The sequence below is a fragment of the Hordeum vulgare genome, chromosome 7H, assembly GCF_904849725.1.
Source record: "Hordeum vulgare subsp. vulgare chromosome 7H, MorexV3_pseudomolecules_assembly, whole genome shotgun sequence".
Classification (NCBI taxonomy): domain Eukaryota; kingdom Viridiplantae; phylum Streptophyta; class Magnoliopsida; order Poales; family Poaceae; genus Hordeum; species Hordeum vulgare.
The window spans coordinates 548,380,421-548,398,759 of NC_058524.1; positions in this window are offsets into that span (position 1 = coordinate 548,380,421).

Below are 18,339 nucleotides of genomic sequence, written 5' to 3' on the forward strand. Positions count from 1 at the left end.
AAGTCATGACGATTTCTAAGGCAATGATGATACATATAGGCATCACGTCCGAGACAAGTAGAACGATACTTTCTGCATCTACTACTATTACTCCACACATCGACCGCTATCCATCATGCATCTAGTGTATTGAGTTCATAACAAACAGAGTAACGCCTTAAGTAAGATGACATGATGTAGAGGGATAGATTCATGCAATATGATATAAACCCCATCTTTTTACCTTGATGGCAACAACATGATGCGTGCCTCGCTACCCTTTCTATCACTGGGTGAGGACACCACACGGTATGAACCGAAAATCAAGCACTTCTCCCATTGCAAGAATTATAGATCAAGTTGGCCAAACGAAATCCATAACTCGAAGAGAATTACAAGGATACGAAATCATGCATATAAGAGATCAGAGGAGACACAAATAATATTCATAGATAATCTGATCATCAATCCACAATTCATCAGATCTCGACAAACACACCGCAAAAAAAAGTTACATCGGATAGATATCCATGAAGATCATGGAGACCTTTGTATTGAAGATCCAAGAGAGAGAAGAAGCCATCTAGCTACTATTTATGGACCCGAAGGTCTGTGGTGAACTACTCATGCATCATCAGAGAGGCAATGGTGTTGATGAAGAAGCCCTCCGTGTCTCAATCCCCCTCCGGCAGGGCACCAGAACGGTCCCCATATGGGATCTTGCGGAAACAGAAGCTTGCGGCGGCGGAAAAGTATTTTCATGGCTCTCTTCTTTGGTTTCGGGATTTTAGAGAATTTATAGGCGAAAGAGGTAGGGCAAAGGAGCCACGTGGGGCCCACAAGCCTGCCAGGCGCGGCCACCCCCCTAGGTCGCGTCTAGGGGGCTTGTGATCTCCCACGAGGTCTCCTGCAATGGTTCTCAAGTCCCCTGCATATCTTCTGTTATGGAAAAAATCATCCCGCAGGTTTTATTCCGTTTGGACTCCGTTTAATATTCTTCTCTGAAAAAGGTCAAAAACACGGAAAAAACAGAAACTGGCACTTGGCACTGAGTTAATAGGTTAGTCCTAAAAAAGATATAAAATAGCATATTCATGCATATAAAACATCCAAAGTTGACAAGATAATAGCATGGAACCATCAAAAATTATAGATACATTGGAGACGTATCAACAAGCAAGGCCCCAATCTTCGCACCTACACAACAATCAAACACTTGCACCCAACACTAAAAAGGGGTTGTCAATCCCTTCACGGTTATTGCAAGGATGAGATCGGATAGAGATAGATATAAAAGATTGCTAGAATGGAAAGTAAAACAAAAGTAAATAAATGGCAACAATATATTTTTGGTATTTTTGGTTTATAGATCTCAAAGTATAATATGGAAAATAGACCTGGGGGCCATAGGTTTCACTAGAGGCTTCTCTCATGAAGGAAAATAATACGATGGGTAAACAAATTATTGTCGAGCAATTGATAGAAAAGCGAATAATTATGAAGATATCCAAGGCAATGATTATGCATATAGGCATCACGTCCGTGTCAAGTAGACCGAAACGATTCTACATCTACTACTATTACTCCACACATCGACCAACTCCTGCCTACATCTAGAGTATTAAGTACATGAAGAACAGAGTAATGCATTAGGTAAGATGACATGATGTAGAGGGATAAACTCAAGCATTATGAGGAAAACCCCAACTTTTTATCCTTGATGGCAACAATGCAATACGTGCCTCGCTACCCCTACTTTGTCACTGGGTGAGGACACCGTAAGATTGAACCCAAAACTAAGCACTTCTCCCATTGCAAGAATTACCAATCTAGTTGGCCAAACCAAATCAGTAACTCGAAGAGACTTGCAAATATATGAAATAAAGCATATAAGAATTCAGAAAAGACTCAAATAATATTCATAGATAATATGAACATAAAACCACAATTCACCAGTTCTCGACAAACACACCGCAAGAGTATTACATCGGATATATCTCCATGAAGAACATGAAGAACATGGTATTGAAGAACAAAGAGAGAGAAGAAGCCATCTAGCTACTAGCTATGGACCCGTAGGTATGTGGTGAACTACTCACACATCATTGGGCGGGCAATGGAGTTGATGTAGATGCCCTCCATGATCAATTCCCCCTCCGGCAGATTACCCAAAAAGGCTCCCAAATTGGATCACACGGGAACAGAGGTTCCCGGCAGCGGAAAAGTATTTTTTGTTGCTCTTTTGGTATTGGGGAATATTTGGGAATTTATAGGAGGAGGATTAGGGTTAGGAGGTCTGTCGCGGGGCCACAAGCCAAGGGGGCGCCCCCCTAGGGCACGCCCTGCAGGCTTGTCGTCTCCTCGCAGGTCTCCTTCCCCCTCTCCAAGTCTGGCAGGTTTCTTCTGGTCCAAGAAAAATCATTCCGGAGATTTTATTCCGTTTGGACTCCGTTTAATATTCCTTGTCTGCAATACTCAAAAACAAGGAAAATAGAAACTGGCACTAGGCTCTAGATTAATAGGTTAGTCCCAAAAATAATATAAAATAGCATATTAATGCATATAAAACATCCAAAACAGATAATATAATAGCATGGAAAAACCAAATATTATAGATACGTTGGAGATGTATCAAGCATCCCCAAGCTTAATTCCTGTTCGTCCGCGAGTAGGTAAATGATAAAAACAAATTTTTTGATGTGGAATGCTACCTAATATATTTATCCATGTAATATTCTTTATTGTGGCATGAATATTCAGATCCATAAAATTCCAAACAAAAGTCTAAGATTGACATAAAACAATAATACTTCAAGCATACTAACAAGGCAATTGCGTCCTTTCGAAATAACATGGCCTTAGAAAGTTATCCCTACAAAATCATATGGTCTGGTTATGCTTCATCATCCCCACACAAAGTATCTAAATCATGCACAACCCCTATGAAAGTCAAGCAATTGTTTCACACTTTTTATGTTCTCAAACCTTTTCAACTCTCACGCAATACATGAGCGTGAGCCATGGAAATAGCACTATAGGTGGAATAGAATATGGTGGAGGTTGCAAGAGAAAAAAAGGAGAAGATAGTCTCACATCAACTAGGAATATCAAAGGGCTATGGATATGCCCATCAATAGATATCAATGTGAGTGAGTAGGGATTGCCATGGAACAAATGCACTAGAGTTATAAGTGTATGAAAGCTCAAAAAGAAAACTAAGTGGTTGTGCATAAGATGAAAAATTCCACTGGTTATATGAAAGTGACAAAATAGGAGACTCTCTATGAAGAACACGGTGCTACTTTGAAGCACAAGTGTGGAAAAATATAGTAGCATTGTCCCTTCTCTCTTTCTCTCATTTTTTTGGTGGTCATCTTTGGCCTCTTTTATTTTTTTATATGGGCTTCTCTGGCCTCTTTTATTTTTTGTAAAGTCTGGAGGATCATCCCAACTTGTGAGGGAATCATAGCTTCCATCATCCTTTTCTCACACGGGACAATGCTCTAATAATGCAAATCATCACACTTTTATTTAATTACAACTCAAAGATTACAACTCGATATCTAGAACAAAATATGACTCTATAAGGAATATGGAAGTGATGGTGCGTGTCATAAAAACGGAACAGTGGTGTTGCATGGCAATATATCTCGGAATGGCTATGAAAACTCCATAATAGGTAGGTATGGTTGTTATTTTGAGGAAAGTATATGGCGGCTGTTTTGAGGTAGGTGGCTTTAATGTACCAGCGAAAGTTGCGCGGTACTAGAGAGGCTAGCAAAGGTGCAAGGGTGAGAGTGTCTATAATCCATGAACTCAACATTAGTCATAAAGAACTCACATACTTATTGCAAAAGCCTATTAGTTATAGAAGCAAAGTATTAGATGCATGATCCTAGGGGAAGGGTTGGTAGGAGTTAAACATCGTGCATCCTTACCTCCGCACAAAGGTTGACAATCATTAAACAAATCATGCTCCGACTTCATCACATAACGGTTCATCATACGTGCATGCTACGGGAATCACAAACTTTAACACAAGTATTTATTCCAATTCACAATTACTTACTAGCATGACTCGCATATTACCATCTTTATATCTCAAAACTATATGCAAGGAATCAAACTTCTCATCATATTCAATGCACTTAATATGAAAGTTTTTATTATATCCCTCTTGGATGCCCATTATATTATGACTAAATTCATACCTAAACCAATTACCATGTTGTTTAAAGACTCTCAAAATAATATAAGTGAGGTACGAGAGTTTAATAATTTCTATAAAATAAAACACCGCCGTGCTCTAAAATATATAAGTGAAGCACTAGAGCAACATTGCCTAGCTCAAAAGATATAAGTGAAGCACATAGAGTATTCTAATAAATTCACGATTCAGCGTGTCTCTCTCAAAATATGTGTGCAGAAAGGATGATTGTGGCAAACTAAAAAGTAAATACTCATATCATACAAGACGCTCCAAGCAAAACACATATCATTTGGTGAATAAAAATATAGCCTCAAGTAAATTTACCCATGGATTGAAGACGAAAGAGGGGATGCCTTCCGGGGCATCCCCAAGCTTAGGCTCTTTGGTATCCCTAAATATGGCTTGGGTGACTTGAGCATACCCAAGCTTAGGCTCTTGCCACTCCTTATTCCATAGTCCATCAAATCTTTACCCAAATTTTGAAAACTTCACAACACAAAACTCAACAGAAAACTCATGAGATCCGTTAGTACAAGAAAAACAAATCACCACCTTATGTACTGTTGTGAACTCATTATTTATTTATATTGGTGCAATATTTACTATATTCTAACTTCTCCATGGTTCATACCCCCCGATACAACCCATAGATTCATCAAAATGAGCAAACAACACAAAGAAAACGGATTATGTCAAAAAAAAGAACAGTTTGTAGGAATCTATAAACTTCGAATACTTATGTAACTCTAAAAATTCTGAAAAAATAGGAAAATCAAGGAAATTTGTATATAAATCTTGTGTAAAAATTTCAGACTAAAAGCGCGTTCCAGTAAATTTACAAAATTCCTGGACTGAGAGCAAAAGTTTCTATTTTTTAGCAAAATCAACTTGCAAACACTTTAAACCATTCCAAAGGTCTTACTTGGCTCAAACACTAATTAAAACAAGAAAAAAATTTATTACAGAGGTAATAATGTGTGCAGAACTCAAAAATAGAATAAAAATAAAAGCATAAAAATAAAATTGGGTTGCCTCCCAACAAACGTTATTATTTAACGCCCCTAGCTAGGCATAATGCAATAGATCTTGCTATTGTCATCTTTGGTATGCAACTCCTCAATTGCACACTTGTAAACTCTAGGAGATCCTTTGGTTTTATCAATAATCATACTCCTAGGCGAGAAATTCAGAAATTCACTTGTAGTAATAGGTTCCCTAACAATGTCGATAAAGCTAGGGTGAACACTTATCATCTTAAGATCTCCATCCCCTTTTCTAGAGGATTCACCCTTATTTTTGGGAACATAAACAAACTTGGCAGTCTTAGGAGGAGGAAATTTTGGAGTGGTACTTTGAATAGAGGCGTAAGCGGAACCCAAGTTGGTAATAATGTCCTCTAGCTTTCCAATTCTAGCAGAACCTTGATCCAGTTTTTCATTAACTATGTGTTCCTTTTCCCTTAGGTTCTTTAAAGTAACTCCTACCTTGGATCCATATTGAGTAATATGATTATGAATATTTTTGTTCAAGTTTTCAATGAGCGCAATGGTAGCAACTTTATTTTCAATAGTATCAAGCCTTCGCATCACATGTTACATAGTTAAGATTGTTTCATTAACCATGAGCGGGGGTGAACCTACCAAATTCGTCATAGAATTATAAGAATCAAAGGTATGGTTACCCAAGAAGTTTCCTCCCATAATGGTATCCAAAACATATCTATTCCAAGGAGAGACACCCACATAAAAATTGCGAAGGAGAACGGTAGTAGATTGCTTACGAGTAGATCTATTTTGAGCATTGCAAATTCTATACGAAGCATCTTTTAAGTTTTCTCCCTCCCTTTGCTTAAAATTAAGAACTTCATTCTCGGGAATACTAGCGATAGTAGAAAGGCTAGCCATGAGTTTAAGCGATCTAACACCCAAGCAAACGAAAAGGCGAATGGAAGAAGGGCGAATAAAAAGGCAAATCCTTTTGGTATTTTCTAAAAATCGTTTTAGAAGTGAGGGAGAGGAAAACGAGAGGCAAATGGCAAATAAAGTAAATGCAAGAGATGAGTTTGTGATGGGTACTTGGTAGGCTTGATCTTGCTATGTATCCTCCCCGGCTACGGCGCCATAAATCCTTCTTGCTACTTCTTGAGCTTGCGTTGGTTTTCCCTTGAAGAGGAAAGGGTGATGCAACAAAGTAGATAAGTATTTCCCTCAGTTTGGTGAGAACCAAGGTATCAATCCATTAGGAGGAACAAGCAAGGCCCCAATCTTCGCACCTACACAAACAACCAAACACTTGCACCCAACGCTAAAATGGGGTTGTCAATCCCTTCACGGTTATTTACAAGGATGAGATCTGATAGAGATAGATATAAAAGATTGCTAGAACGAAAAGTAAAAAAAAAAGTAAATAAATTGCACAAATATATTTTTGGTATTTTTGGTTTATAGATCTGAAAGTATAATATGGAAAATAGACCCGGGGGCCATAAGTTTCACTAGAGGCTTCTTTCATGAAGGAAAATAATACGGTGGGTAAACAAATTACTGTCGAGCAATTGATAGAAAAGCGAATAATTACGAAGATATCCAAGGCAATGATTATGCATATAGGCATCACATCCGTGTCAAGTAGACCAAAACGATTCTGCATCTACTACTATTACTCCACACATCGACCGACTCCTGCCTGCATCTAGAGTATTAAGTTCATGAAGAACAGATTAACGCATAGGTAAGATGACATGATGTAGAGGGATAAACTCAAGCAATATGATGAAAACCCCATCTTTTTATCCTTGATGGCAACAATGCAAAACGTGCCTCACTAGCCCTACTTTGTCACTAGGTGACAACACCACAAAATTGAACCCAAAACTAAGCATTTCTCCCATTGCAAGAATTACCAATCTAGTTGGCCAAACCAAACCAATAAATCTAAGAGACTTGCAAAGATATGAAATCATGCATATAAGAATTCAGAAAAGACTCAAATAATATTCATAGATAATCTGAACATAAAACCACAATTCATCGGATCTCTACAAACACACTGCAAGAGTATTACATCGGATAGATCTCCATGGAATATTGAAGAACAAAGAGAGAGAAGAAGTCATCTACTCCCTCCATTCCAAAATATAAGACCTTTTAGAGATTTCACTAGGAGGCTACATACGGAGCAAAATGAGTGAATGTACACTCTAAAATAGGTCTATATACATCCGTATGTAGTTTATAGAGCAATCTCTAAAAGGTCTTATATTTAGGAACGGAGGAAGTAGCTACTAGCTATGGACCCACAGGTCTGTGGTGAACTACTCACGCACCATCGGAGGGGCAATGGAGTTGATGTAGATGCCCTCCATGATCGGTTCCCCCTCTGGCAGATTACTAAAAAAGGCGCCCAGATTGGATCTCACGGGAACAGAGGCTCCCGGCGGCGGAAAAGTATCTTTTGTTGCTCTTTTGGTATTGGGGGAATATTTGGGAATTTATAGGAGGAGGATTAGGGTTAGGAGGGCTACCGTGGGGCCACAAGCCAGGGGCGCCCCCTAGGGCGCACCCTGCATGCTTGTCGTCTCCCGGCGGGTCTCCTGCCCCCTCTACAAGTCTAGCAGGTTTCTTCTGGTCCAAGAAGAATCATTCCGGAGATTTTGTTCCGTTTGGACTCTGTTTAATATTCCTTATCTGCAATACTCAAAAACAAAGAGAAAACAGAAAATGGCACTAGGCTCTAGATTAATAGGTTAGTCCCAAAAATAATATAAAGTAGCATATTAATGCATATAAAACATCCAGAACAGATAATATAATAGCATGGAGTAATAAAAAATTATAGATACGTTGGAGACGTATCAATCCCCAGCAAGTTTGCATTTAGCATTCATACGCTCAATGTTTTCCTTAGTTACCTCATGCATTTTTAATATCAATTCATCATGTTGTTTAACATCAAAAGTAACCTTCTCTAAAGATGGAAGAGGCAACAAATCAATAGGTGCACAAGGTATGAAACCATACACAATTTTAAAAGGGCACATCTTAGTAGTAGAGTGCAATGAATGATTATAAGAAAATGCAATATGAGGCAAGCATTCTTCCCACATTTTCAAGTTATTCTTCAAAACAGCCCTAAGCATAGTAGACAATGGTCTATTGACTACTCCAGTTTGTCCATCAGTTTGTGGGTGACATGTAGTACTAAAAAGTAATTTAGTCCCCAACTTAGCCCATAAACCTCTCCAAAACTGGCTAAGAAATTTAATATCATGATCTGAAACAATTGTATTGGGCACACCATGCAAGCGAATAATTTCATGAAATAACAAGTCAACAACATTAGCAGCAACATCACTTTTATGACATGGTATGAAGTGTACCCTTTTTGAAAATCTATCCACGACAACAAATATGCTATCCCTCCCCTTATTTGTTCGAGGTAAACCTAAAATAAAGTCCATAGATATATCCTCCCAAGGAACACTAGGTACTGGCAAAGGCATATATAAACCATGAGGATTGAGTCGTGACTTAGCTTTTTGACATGTAGTGCAGCGAGCAACAAAACGCTCAACATCCCGTCTCATCTTTGGCCAAAATAAATGTGTAGCAAGTACGTCCTCTATATTCTTCATGCCAAGTGTCCCATTAACCTCCTCCATGCGCCTCCTGCAACAACAAAATACGAACGGAGCTAGCTGGAATGCATAGCTTGTTAGCACGGAACACAAATCCATCACTAATGACAAACTTGTTCCATGTTCTCCCTCCTTTACAATTCTGCAACACATCTTTAAATTCAACATCATGCACATATTGATCTCTGATGGTCTCCAAACCAAATATTTTAAATTCAAGTTGTAAGAGAATAGTATAACGACGAGACAATGCATCAGCAATAACATTTTCTTTACCCCTCTTGTGTTTAATGACATAAGGGGAAGTTTCAATGAATTAAACCCATTTAGCATGTCTATGGTTCAATTTTGGTTGACTTTTAATATGTTTCAAAGATTCATGATTAGAATGTATAACAAATTCTTTGGGCCATAAATAATGTTGCCATGTTTCCAAAGTTCGAACAAGAGCATATAATTCCTTATCATAAGTAGACTAATTCAGAGTAGGCCCACTCAATTTTTTAGAAAAGTATGCAACAGGTTTACCATCTTGTAATAACACACCTCCTAATCCAATTCCACTAGCATCACATTCAAGCTCGAAAGTCTTATTAAAATCAGGAAGTTGGAGTAAAGGAGCATGTGTTCACTTATCTTTCAATATCGTGAAGGCTTCTTCCTGTGCGGTACCCCAAGAAAAAGGGACATCCTTCTTTGTAAGCTCATTGAGAGGTGCAACAATGGTGCTGAAATCTCTCACGAAACGCCTATAGAAACCAGCGAGGACAAGAAAACTCCTCACTTGTGTGACCGTTTTGGGCTGCGGCCAACTCTCAATAGCTTTATCTTGGCCTTATCAACTTCAGTTCCCTGTGGAGTAACAACATAGCCAAGAAAACATACTCGGTTGGTGCAAAAGGTGCTCTTCCCAAGGTTACCAAACAAATGTGCATCACGTAGAGCAAGAAAAACAGGACGCAAATGTTCCAAATGTTCCTCCAAATATCTACTATAAATCAGTATATCATCAAAATAGACTACCACAAACCATCCAATAAAAGCACGTAAAACCTCTTTCATTAATCTCATGAAAGTGTTAGGTGCATTAGTTAACCCAAAAGCCATGACTAACCCCTCATATAATCCAAACTTTGTTTTAAATGTTATTTTCCATTCATCTCCCAATTTCATACGAATTTGATGGCATCCACTATGCAAATCAACTTTGGAGAAAACAGTAGAGCCACTTAATTCACAAGCATATCATCTAACCTAGGAATAGGATGACGATAACGAATAGTAATATTATTAATGCCTCTACGATCAACACACATTCGTGATGTACCATCCTTTTTTGGCACTAGAATAATAGGAACATCACAAGGACTAAGGGGTTCGCTTATATAACCTTTGTCGAGTAGCTCCTGTACTTGACGCATATTCTCCTTTGTCTCCTGTGGATTGGTACGGTATGGAGCACGGTTGGGAAGCGATGCATCGGGAATTAAGTCAATCTGATGCTCAATCCCTCTAATAGGTGGTAATCTCGGTGGTACGTCTTGTGGAAAGACGTCAGCGAACTCCTGCAGAATGTTAGTGACAGCAGGAGGCAAAGAGGGAGGCACATCCTCGAAAGAAAATAATACCTCTTTGCACACAAAAGCATAGCAAAAAGATGTTGTAAAATCCAGATGAGTAATATGAGATTTAGTAGCAAGTAAACATCCACTCTTTAATTTTATTTCAGATGCAATGCTATATGATGGTTTATTAGGCTTGTTGTGTTGCTCAAATTCCTTTGCCACAGTCTGATTTTCACTCTTATTTAGCTCATGTTTTGCTTTTCTAGCTCTAGTAATGTCATCTTTCATAATATGTTCAGGAGACGTAGGAAGCAAGGTTATATTGTGATCCTTATGAACAAGAGTATATTGATTTGTCCTACCATGGTGTACATAATTTTTATCAAAATGCCATGGTCTACCAAGTAAAACAGAGCATGCTTGCATGGGTACCACATCACAATCAACATAATCAGAATATGTAGCAATGCTAAAATGCACACAAACAATACTTGTTACCTTAACCTTGCCACTATTATTGAACCATTGGATGTAATAAGGATGAGGATGTGGTCTGGTTGTGAGATACAACTTCTCCACCATCTCCATGCTAGCCAAGTTGTTGCAACTCCCTCCATCGATGATGACGCAAACAAAATGTTCCTTCACAACTCCCTTTGTATGGAACAAATTGTGCCACTGTTTTTTGTCAACCTGTGTTACTTGTACACTCAAAACATGTTGAGCAACTAAACTTCCATACCTATCGGTGTAGTAAGCGGCCATGTATTGTGTTTCCTGTTCAGTATCGTCAACGCCCTGTTCGTCACTAGCAAGAAGAGATAAAGTCTCCTCATCATAATCACTAGTGGAGTCATATCCACCATCCTCAATAACAATCATCACACGCTTGGATGGACAATCTCTCACATAGTGACCTCCACCCTGGCAGCGATGACATATAACCTCATGTGTTTGCCCTATGGATGCAACAGATGAAGACAGGCTCTGTGAAGGCCTGAAAGGTGTGCTGTTGGCGAAAGGTGGGGTAGGTGACTGTTTCATGCTATTTCGGCTAGAGTTAGTGGCTGAAATAGGAGGTGTTGCAGCAGGACGTGTGGAAGCAGATGAGGTTCATGGCGTCCATGATGAAGTACGACCTGCAGAAAAAATTAGTTCTGGCCATTGCGTGTCGATCCTGCACTTCACGTTCGGCTTTGCAAGCAAGATGGAATAAACGAGTGATAGTGTTCTACTCCTTATACTCTAAAATAGTCTGAATATCTCTATTTAATCCACCCATAAAATGTGCAAGCATAGCTTCATTGTCCTCAAAAATACCACATCTAATCATGCCAGTTTATAATTCCTCATAATATTCTTCTATAGAATTTTTTTCCTTGTCTTAAACGCTGCAATTTTTGAAGTAATTTGCGTTGATAATATGGTGGAACCCAACGAGTACGCGTAGCAGTTTTCAAAGCAACCCAAGTAGTTGGAATATTAGCATGATGTATTCTACAATGTTCAGACCATCAAACACAAGCAAAACTAGTGAATGAACAAATAGCAGCAGAAACACGTCTATCCTAAGGAAATTGAAAGCATGTAAAACGTTGCTCTGTTCCTAACTCCCAAGTAAGATATATATCAGGAACATATCTACCATCAAATGTAGGAATATTCAATTTAAGTTTAGGGAGATGGTCATGATCCCGTACCTGAGGGGATGGTGCAGCCCTACCATTGTGATTGTATCCATGTGGACGACCCGGTGCTTGTGGTGGTGGATGTTGTCCCTGGTGCTGATTTGGAGCAACCTCTCCCTCATCATCATTATCACCACCATAATCCTTATTCTTCCCAGCCACAGAAACCTCGATAGTAGCAGCAGGAGCAACATCACGAGAATTCTGTGCTTGGCCGAAAGGCACATGTCGCGCTCGTCCCACAAAATCCGGGACTCGTTGTTATCGTTGTTGTTGTTGTTGTTGGAGAGGGACGGAAGTTGCGGCTGGTGGTGGTAGATGGGCAAGCACCTCATTAAACTTGGCGTCCATCTTGGTGTGGAATGTCTTCTCCAAACCGTCTAGCTTCTCCATGCCCTCTCCAAGGCTGGTCACGAAGTCTTGTACCTGGTCAGCCATCATTTGATGAAATTTATCATGGAACTCCTAGTTGGTCAGGATCTCCAAGTCGATCTCATCAACTTGTGATCCTGTCATGGTTAGCAGCAATAGGAACACAGAAGAATATGAACGTACATACTACTAGGAAGTGGCGGCGACGGTGACGACGACGGTGGTGGTGGTGGTGTGTCACAAATCCTTCAAGAAAATCTCAAATTCTTATCAGTTCTTACCCAACAGCAGGTGGTGATCCGCAACCGATGTAGTCAAAACTCTCAAAGCTTGGATAGAGCGATTGCCAGGTGGTGTCAAACACACGATGTAGATGTATGTGGAGCTGGAAAGGCTTATAATATGGTAGCAAAAAGGGTCAGCAATAATCAATTCAGAGATGCAAAGTTGAAAGGACGCTCAACAACGGTATCGTGCTGGTCCTAGGCTAGACCGCACTAGAGACACGAGCCTAGAACACCAACAAAATCACGATGCTACACGTAATCAAGGGAAGAGCCACTCTGATTTTTTTTCCAGAAAATCCCTATAATGGTGAGTGTCTCGCAACTCTTCCAAAGGACTAAAAACAGGATATGCATGAATTTTTTTGACTATTTTTATTTTATTTTTGGTAGTGATTCAGGGCTGCGACGACCAAAAATTGCGACAAGAAATCGCTATGATGGCGAGTGCCTCAAAATGCTCTGGACAGCCTAAAAATAGGATAGGGAAAACTATTTTCACCTACTGAACTTTTGGCCTAAAGACCGCTCTGAAAACTATGCCACTCTTTTTTTCCTGAAACCTACTCACCAAGGAAACACGAAACAGAAAACAAAGGAATCTCGAAACGACACCTAATATGTAAAGGACTCAGATTGGTGAGGGATATGTGGTGGGATAGATGGTAATGATGACGATAATAATGGGTGATGTTATATGGCAGCGGTGATGATAGTAGTGGGTGGCAGCGAGATCGAAGATGGGGAGGCGGTGGCGTGACAACTTGTGGATAGAACTCGAAACTCTAAAGGACTAGACTCTAAGATGAGCAACTTGACATGATGATGCAACCGCAAGTTCAATAAAGCAAAATACCGAACAGAAAATTGTAAAAGGCTCAGATTGGTTCGCATAGGATGAACTAACCCTATTTTTTGGCTTTTTTGCGTGGACTATAGGTATGAAGAACAGATGCGATCTAAACTATGAAAAACTAGTAAAATCTCACCGAGCAACCTAGAAATCCGATACCACTTGATAGAGGCAAAATTGTCCCTGTCTTTCGATGAGGTGGTGGCTATCGTTTTTGGTGGAATAGACTTTGACGATCCGACTACGAACGTGCGAAGACCTCACGCCTTAGCAATCGCTAAACCAACTCCGAGAGGTTATTGACCACGTTGGAGAACGATCAACCTGACCACAAGGGTCTATTTCCTGCATGCAAACGAAGAACAAGCTAGAACTGAATTGCAATCTAGATATTGCGAATATAGGAGGAAAGCTTTATTGATGAAAGTGGGGTTGTATGACGTCTTGGTGTGGTCATAGAACACAAACGAAGGACGCGAAGTTGCAGCTCTAGTAAACTTGTGATCTAAACAAAACCCAAGTCTAAATGGTGCCCTAAGGGATGTATATATGAGGGAATGGAGAGGGATTTTTGCAACCCTTGGAGGAGGGGTCCGAAAACGACCCTAAACTCGGTTTCCCCACACATACGGACTCTAAAAACAGCCTATGTGGTAGTATTTCGAAATTACATGGGCCTGGCCTAGAAATAAGGTGACGTAACACCTATAATAGTCTATGGACGAAATTTATGAAGTGACATCTTGTATATTTCATCCAAGCCTTCATGATTTCCTTATGGAGGCTTCAAAGTCCAAAAATCACCACTAGAAGCTCCCTTGTTCTTTCCCGCGTGTGCACCTTCCCCTCCATGCTTGATCCCGCTCCAATGGCTATCCTCCTTGTCCATGCTAGTTCCTTCATTCATAAGCAAAATAAGAGTATCTAACTTTGGCAGCATCATATGTTCATGAACATTAGAAGGATTTCCAAGAAACAAAAGTACTTGGTAATTCAATTGGTGTGCGCAAGCTCTAGTAACTGCTCCAGTAGGTATAGCAGGTGTAACAATAGTATCGATGTCCTCATCACCCACATCTCGGCCCACTTGACACCAGGCATGTGAACACCTCATTAGGCCCATATGCTAGAAACGTTGACCGATCAAACGCCATCATTGTAATTGTTAGTGACAATCGCCATCACAGAAAAAATGACGTTTGGTCCCACATATAAGAGCATCTCTAGCAGACCCTGTATAAAGCCGCGACCCGCAAAATAACTGCCAAAATACGGGTCGGCGTGGAAAATGCAGCCCGGTCAGACCCCGCAAACGCGTCTGGCCCGTCAATTTTTTTGAGGGGCGTGACAAATTCCCATCCCGGCCCGTGAAAACACAGGTTTCCGACTCGCCCCTATGGTGCCCTTTATACCAGGAAAGCAGTTGGCGGGAGGGACATTTCATCCCGTGCCCTTTCCCCACCCCCTTCCGCCGCCCGCCCGCCATTGGTTCCGCCCGTCCACTACTGGCCGATTCCGGCCAAATCTGTGGGCGGAATCGCGGAGCGGGGGCGCCCCTGCCCTCTTCCACTGAGCCTCTCCACCGATTCCCCTGATACGCCAATCCATCGTGGCCGGAGAGCTACCGCCGGAGATGGAATTGAGCCCGTGCGAGAATTTTTTGCTCGACAATTCATCCGATTCAGACGACTCTGATAATGAGACGTCGCTTCTCACCTTTCGCGAGCAGGCGTTGGTGATGGCCCTTGCCATGAAGGAGCACGAATACGAGAACCGGAAGACGCGGCGAGGATCGACCGTTGGTCGTCTTTGCATTCCATGAAATCGTCATCTCGGGAACGAGATGTTGATGCAAGACTACTTCGCGGACAATCCAACATATCTTCCGCACCTCTTCCGGAGAAGGTACCGTATGCGCCGATTCCTCTTTGTGAAAATTGTTCAAGCTTGCGAGGCCAATTGTCGGTATTTTACCATAGAAGAAATGCCACGGGCTTGAAGGGATTTAGTACATATCAAAAAATCTCGGCAGCTATGCGGGTAATTGCATACAACATTCCGGTTGACTATGCCGATGAGTACCTTCGCATTGGTGAAGATACTACAATTGAGTCAGTGCGTAGGTTTGCCAAAGTGATCATCCGTGTCTTTGGTCCTGAATATCTTCGGGCACTGAACGAGGAAGACACAAAAAAATTGATGGCACCTAATGATAGAAGAGGTTGGCCTGGCATGCTAGGAAGCATATATTGTATGCATTGGACTCGGAAAATTTGCCCAAAGGCATGGCAGGGAATGTATTGTGGCAAGTCTTGTGATGCAACAATTGTGCTAGAGGCCGTAGCATTCGAGGATTTATGGATTTGGCATTGCTTTTTGGTATGCATGGTACTCTCAATGATATCAATGTGTTGCAACGGTCTCATTTGTTTGCTAGGCTTGCTAGTGATGATGTTCCTGCTTGCAACTACACTATCAATGGGCATGAACACACAAAGGGGTACTATCTTGCGGATGGTATATACCCTCCTTCGTGCACATTTGTCAAGAGCATCAAAGACCCCCGAACAAGGAAAGAGTGTGAATTTACAAGGACACAAGAGGCAACCCAAAAATACATTGAAAGGGCATTTGGGGTTTTGCAATCTAGGTTTGCCATTGTTCGTGGTCCTGCTCGGTTTTGGGACAAGCGATCCTTGAAAAACATCATGACATGTTGTGTTATTCTTCACAATATGATTATCGAAGATGAGAGAGCCATGAACTTGGAGTTCTTCTACGACAATGTGGGTAGCCTTGTCAAACTAGCTAGAGACCCTAACCGAGTTAGAGCTTTTCTTCAGACCTACAAGGAGATTGAAAATGCAAACACCCACTTGCAACTTCATAAGGATCTCATTGAGCACCATTGGCAAAGGGTTGGGCAGTAACACATTCCATTTTCCATTCATTTTCATTTCATTCATGTGTGATTTGTATATGGGACAAGTTTTGTATTGAATTATTTAGTTTTCTTCGGTGATTTGAATAATTATTGTACTTTGGATGATTATTGTATTATAATATTGACATTTTCTTATATTGCACATTAGTAATTCTGATTTATGGGGTTTTCGGTTCGCGGGTCGATGTGGCGGCGCTCGAGCACACCCCGCATAGCCGACCCGTAAAAGAGCATGTTATGTGAATATCCTTTTTTACGGGTCCGTTTATCGGGGTCTGACTCTGTCCGCGTCCGCGTCGGCCCGCAAAACCATTTTTCGACGAACTATAAACGAGTTTTGTGGGTTGGCTTTGTACAGGATCTGCTAGAGATGCTCTAAGCAGCCACATGAGCATTTTCTAGCCCCATATGCGAGTATCGTTGACCGGTCAAAACTGACGCCCTATTAATTATTGACGGCCATAGTTGGTGATAAAACCACAACCATATCCACATGGAAGCAGTCACGTCAGGACTTGTTGGGCCCACTTGTTGAATTTTTTGACAGGTCAAACCGACTACTGATGACGGATTATCATCACCAAAAACGATCTTAGGTGACAAACGGCTTATAATAGGTGACAGTTTTGGCCGCCGCAAAAAAATGGTCATTCATGACAAAAAAGGGTTAGTCACCTAAGCCACTGATCTTAGGTGACACAAAAAAGTGGTACCGTCAAGATTTTATTTTCGTGATATTGCTTCGGTGACGATGGGTGTGATGGCCAAAAACTGTCGCCTGACCATTTTGAGTGACAAAATCGGTTTTACGTTACACAAGTGAACTGTCACTGAAAACCGTTTGTTCTGTAGTGCAATCTAGCCCTCAATCCCACCCGCCCCACACTATATGGCTTGTGCCACCCGCTGCCCAATGGCGACCTTTCCATGCCCCATTCCCCACCCCTAGCCACACCGAGGCTCCCGTGCCACACTGTCAGCGTGCCTCTTCTTCGACACAATGGATGTTACCACCCCATGTGATCCACTCCCATCCTCCACCTAGCTCCCCACCTCTTCTCTTCAAATCGTTATTCCGGGAGTCTACTAGGACCGAGTCGCCTGCCGTGCGCTTAGAACAACAACTTGAGATTTGGTGCCTTGCCACCTCTGACACGCCCTCACCCGTTGCATGTTTCCATCCTTGACGTCGCTTCCCCGACCACCGCGGACGCGATATCGTGTCTCGCATCCTTCCCCCACATAGCTCTGAATGGCCGCTCCCATTGACACCTTGAAGGTGCTCGACAAAATGTCTTCTAAATATTTTTTCAAATATATGATGTTTGAATGAGTAATAAAATTGACGATGTTCACTCACATTGGAGGGTAGGAAAAAATATGTATGTATTGTGTGGGGTAGGAACATTAAAGTTTGAATTATTATGATGTGAAATTGGAATAGGGTCCAGATGCATGAACATGAAGAAAATGAAATATATAGAGTGCTAAATGAGAAGAGGAACATCATCAAAGGGAAATGAATCTAATAAACATGCCGTTTTCAGAAGGTTTGGACAAATTGCAATTTATCACGCCACTTACAACTGGTGATCAAGTATATACAATCGTTATTATATACTTCCTCTGTTCTAAAAAAAATTGTCTTCTGGATATGAATGTATCTAGTCACGTTTTAGTATTTTTAATACATTCATTTCTAGACAAACTTAAGATAAGAATTTGGGACGAAGGGAGCACTAATGTTCTATTTAAAGCATCTCTAGCAGACGCTTGATAAGCAGCGTGCTGGAAAAAACAACTATATA